Source organism: Aotus nancymaae, unplaced genomic scaffold (assembly GCF_030222135.1).
Source record: "Aotus nancymaae isolate 86718 unplaced genomic scaffold, 86718_ANA_hifiasm-v0.15.2.pri h1tg000043l, whole genome shotgun sequence".
NCBI classification, from domain to species: Eukaryota; Metazoa; Chordata; class Mammalia; order Primates; family Aotidae; genus Aotus; species Aotus nancymaae.
This window is the reverse complement of record NW_026988457.1, coordinates 16,011,762-16,017,472: the sequence shown is the minus strand read 5'-3', so window position 1 is coordinate 16,017,472 and position 5,711 is coordinate 16,011,762.

Here is a 5,711-nt window from a genome sequence, read left to right as displayed (position 1 = left end):
TTTACATGGGTTTGCATCCCTAGAATACTGTATTTTTCATCTGCATTTGGATGAAAAAGAATCCCATATAAGTGGACCCACACAACCCATGCAGTCTAAACCCATGTTATTCGAGGGTCAACTGTACCAAAAAATCTGTATCATGATTTCAGAATCAAATTTATAGAGACAGAGGCTTACAACTTAGAGAAGTTATGTAAGCCTTCTTGTTTAGAATAGGTTAAAATCATTTTAAGCTTTTGAGTCTTGGGCTCCATTAGGGACAGTCTAGCATTTGATTGACATAAATAGATACCAAATAAAAGATAATTCATTTATGATTTATAAAAAAACATGAAAATTAGCTTTCTCTGGACTACTTCCAAAATCTACTTTTATAATTTTACATCAAAACGCATGAACATTTATAAATACCAAAGTTTTTTTAAAAAATGCTTTTCTGGAAAATATAATGATACTTTTAGGTAACTCTAATTAAAATAAATGTGCTTAACAAGCCACAAGAAATATGCTTTTGTGTTCTTCCATTATAAATACTTTGAACCACGATTTAAAAGAGTTTGATATATTGAAAAATTATGTAAAATGTTCCATCTTTAAAAGAAAACACTGTAATAAGTTTCATGAAAGTACAGCTAATCAAGTGGGACTGTCTGGGAATAAAAAGGAGAATTCTTATTAAAAATGGAAATCATAACATTTCCCTGGTTACGATATTATAAATTAGTCATAAATGTAATAAATATTTAAGATGATTTTGGGCAATTTCACTTTGTTTTATTGTTTCTATATGGTTATGCATGATTATGAAATTTAACTATAATTCTAGTATAGTTTTTTCCAATGATATGCTTTATATCTTTCCTAATTACACCTACAGCAGTCATTTTCAGAAAACCAGCTTTCTGTGTGTATTAAATTATTTTTGCACTGCTGAAAATAACCTCTATTTTGATCACTTTCAAGTAGTCTTTACTTTTTTTCTATAGAGCTACAATATCCCATTAGTTGATGGCACAGGGGTTTTGAGTACTTTTCAGAGTTTTGGCATCAGAGGTATTCTTAACCATGCTTATTAGGCCTTAGAGAGTGCTAATTTTCTAGTACAAAGGGAGTTTTGGGCTTTCATTTGGATGTTTCCCAGATGCTTTAATGTTCAGATACAGTTTAGCACAATTATGGCTGCTTTAATCAGGGATATATGAGAAATAATGTAAATAGCAAAATGGAAAAACACTGGGTAGCTAATAAATAAACAGCCACAGTAACACGATTTAATATCCCATATACCAAAGAGGTAGTGTGTGTTTTGTAATATTAACTAATGTAATTGTGAATACATCACAATTTAGGTAAATAAGTTATAAAATACCAGTGTCCCTGAAATTTTATGCATTCTTTGAATCTGAATTAAAAATATAGCACTATTTAATATGGTGGGCACTAAAGCAGAGTGAAAAAAAAATGAAAGGCCAAATATATCTTACTAAATAGTGGTGGGGGTAAAGAAGTTAATAATATGCATATTTCCAAATTCATTGAACAGGTCAAGACAAAAAGTAGACTACAAAGCATTACAGATAATATATTCTGCTTGTGTTTTTTAAAGAGTGACTATAATTTGTGTTTCAAATGGCTGGGAATATTTAGCCCATGTCAAGACCAAGTACTGTTTTCTCTGGGCTAAATACTTCCAGTTCTTCTTTTCTAAAAATGTTCATTTTCATTTTAGATTCAGGGGGTACATGTGCATGTTTGTTACAGGGTATATTGCATGATGCCAAGGTTTCTTCTACTGATCCCTTGACTCAGATAATGAAGATAGTACCCAATAGGAAGTTTTTCATCCCTTGCCCTATTCTCTCCTTTTATTTTTATTTTTTATTTTTTTGAGATGGTGTCTTACTCTGTCATCCCAGCTGGAGTACAGTGGAATGATCTCAGCTCACTGCAACCTCTGCCTCCCGGGTTCAAGCTATTATCCTGCCTTAGCCTCCCAAGTAGCTGGAACTACAGGTGCATGCCACCACGCCTATCTAATTTTTGTATTTTTAGTAGAGACAAGGTTTCGTCATGTTGGCCAGGCTGGTCTCGAACTCCTAACCTCAGGTGATCCACCCGCCTTGGCCTGCCAAAGTGTTGGGATTACCGGCGTGAGCCACCATGCCCAGCCTACCCCCTCCTTTTAGAGTCCCCAGTGTCTGTCTTTATGTCTGTGTGTTCCCAGTATTTAGCTCCCAGTTATAAGTGAGAACATGCAAATTTTGGTTTTCTGTTTCTGTGTTAATTCACTTAGAATGGTGGCCTCCAGATGCATCCATGTTACTGCAAAGGACATGATTTCATTTTTCCTTATGGCTGCATAGTATTCCATGGTGTATATGTCCCAGTCCACCATTTATAGGCACCTAGGTTGATTATATGTCTGTGCTATTGTGAATAATGCTGCAATTAAAATACATACCTGTGCAAATGTCTTTTTGGTAGAACAATTTATTTTCCTTTGAGTACATACCCAGTAATGGGATTGCTAGGTTGAATGGCAGTTCTATTTTTAGTTCTTTGAGAAATCATCAAATTGCTTTCCACAGTGGCTAAACTAATTTACACGCCCACCAACAAGGTATAAGCATTCTCTTTTCTACGGAACCTTACCAGCATCTATTGTTTTTGACTTTTTAACAATAGCCATTCTGATTGATATGGGATAGTATCTCATTGTGTTTTGATTTGTATTTCTCTGATGATTAGTAGTGCTGACCATTTTTTCATATGTTTCTTGGCCACTTGTATATATTCTTTTGAGAATTGTCTGTTCATGTCCTTTGCCCACTTTTTAATGGGGTTATTTAATTTTTTCTTGTTGATTTGTTTAGGTTCCTTATAGATTCTGAGGATTAGACTTTTGTCATCTGCATAGTTTGCAAATATTTTCTCCCATTCTATAGATTGTTTACTCTGTTGATAGTTTCTTTTGCTGTACAGAGGTTTTTAGTTTAATTAAGTCCAAATTGTCCATTTTTATTTTTGTTACAATTGCATTTGAGGACTTAGTCATAAACTCTTTGCCTAGGCTGATGTCCAGAAAAGTATTTTCTAGGTTTTGTTCTAGGATTTTTATAGTTTGAGATCTTAACATTTAAATTTTTAAACCATCTTGAGTTAATTTCTGTATGTAGTGAAAGGTAGGGGTTCTGTTTCTATTACAACTTATGTGGCATAAATGTGAGTCTTTTCACCATGCTAGTCACATTTCTTTGGCTATACTCTTCCTTCACATTGTCCTATGAAAGATGAAGAAGAGAAAATGATACTGAAGATATAGTCTGATTAGTTGCTTATAAAAGAGGTCTATTTCATCCCATATTTGGGACTCAGGTTTCTATTAATACAACCTCAGTTTACATGTGCCTTTCATGGTAGTCATAACATATTGTTCACTAATATTGAACTCACTCCTCCAATCTGAGAGATTCCTTTGGCATAAAAAGTGTTACACTCCTTGATAAAACATGAAATCGTTACTTATTGTCATTTAATACATTTTCTGGAGGGCAAACCAAGATGGCCAAATAGAAGCCTACACATTCCCCAAGCAGGAACACCAAATTCTAACTACAAACAAAATAGCACCATCATCACAAGAACACCAAATCAGGTGAGCAATCACAGTACCTAGTTTCAACTCCATATTTCTGAAAGAGGTTAGAAGAGACAGTCTTGAATCACCAAAACCACTACTCCTTCATACACCAGCAGTGACTAGGGGCTCAGAGAGAAAGAATTTGTGCACTTGCAGGAGGGAAAACTGGGGGACTTTACATTGAACTCAGTGCTGCCCTGGGAGTAGAGAGCAAAGCTGTGCTGGGATCAGCCAGCGCCCACACATGGAGGGAGCATTTGGAGCAGACCTAGCCAGAGGGGAATCACCCACCACAGTGATGGGAACTTGAGTTTCTCTGAAGGCCTTGCCACTGTGGGCCATAGGTGTTCTGATGTCCTAGGTAAACTTGAAAAGTAATCTAGGACACAAGATTCCTAGGCAACTCCTAGTGCTGGGTTGGGCTTGGATCCAGTGAACTTGTTGGGTATGTGGCCTAGAGTGATACCAGACAGTGAGGCCAAGGAAGTGCTTGCACCATCCCTGCCTCAACCCAAGCAGTGCAGCTCATGGAAATCAAAGTGACTCCTTCCTTCTGCTTGTGGAAAGGATAGCAAAAAGTGAAGAGGACTTTGTCTTGCATCTTGGATACCAACCCAGCCACAGTCAGGGCATCAGGCAGAGTCATGAGGCCCCCCTTTCCAGGCCCTCACTAGTGGATTACATTTCTAGACACACCCTGGGCCAGAATGAAAACTGCTGCCTTGAAGGGAAGGACCCAGTCCTGGCAGGATTAATCACTTGCTGACTAAGAAGTCCTTAGGCTCTGGATAACAAACAGCAATACCCAAGTAGTACACCATGGGCCTTGGGCTCTGAGGCATGTTGGCTTTAGGTGTGACCTAGCACATTCCCAGCTGTGGTGGCTACAGAGAAAGACTCTTTCTGTTTGAGAAAAGCAGAGGGAAAAGTAAAGGGGTCTTTGTCTTGCATCTTAGGTACTGGCTTAGCCACAGGGGAGTAGAGCACCAGCAGGCTTTTGGGGTCTCCAATTCCAGGCCTAGGCTTTTGGATGGCTATTTCTGCACCTGTATTGCACAAGTGAGGAGCCCACCACCCTGACGGGTGAGTCCCAGGCCTGGAAGCATTCATCACAAGCTGACTGAAGAGCCTTTGGGCTTTAAGTGAACATCAGCAGTGGCCTGGCAGAAACTCACCATGGGCTGGTGGTGGTGGTGGCCACAGGGAGAGGCTCCTCTTTCTGTGAAAAGGGGAGAAAAGAGTGGGAGAGGCTTTGCATTGTGGTTTGAATGCCAGTTTAACTGCAGTAGAATAGAATATTGGGTAAATATCTAAGGCTTTTTACTCCAATCTCTGGCTCCCAGATAGCATTTTTGGACCAACCTGGGACCTGGGGGAACTTGCCACCCTTAAAGAAGGAACACAAACTTGGCTGGCTTCACTGCCTACTAATCATAGAACCCTAGGGCCTTGAGTGATCATAGGCGGTAGCCAGGTAATGATTACAGGGCGCCTTGGGTGAGACCCAGTGCTGTGCTGTCTTCAGGTCTGAATTAGTGCAGTCCCAGTTGTGGTAGCCTGTGTTTCCCACCCCCAGTTTCAGGCAGCTCAGTAGAGACAGAGAGAGAGAGAGGCTCCATTTGGGGGAAAGTGAGGGAAAAGAAAAAGAGTCTCTGCTTGGTAATCCAAAGAATTCTTCCAGATCTTATGCAAGACGGCCAAGGCAGTATCTCTGTAAGTCTGCAAGAACCACAGCATTATTGGGCCTGGGGCTTAAGTTCCTTCCAACACCTGGAAAGCCTTCCCAAGAAGGGGGTGGGGGGCACACAAAGAAGCCAAGACTGCAAAGATGACAATAAATGCCTAACTCTTCAATGACTAGACACTGACGAGCATCTACGAGCATCAAGACCATCCAGGAAAACATGACCTCACCAAAGAAACAAAATAAGGCACCAGGGACCAATCCTGGAGAAACAGAGATATATGGCCTTTCAGACAGAAAATTCAAAATATCTGTGTTGAGGAAACTCATGAGAAATTCAAGATAACACAGAGAAGGAATTCAGAGTCCTATCAGATAAATTTA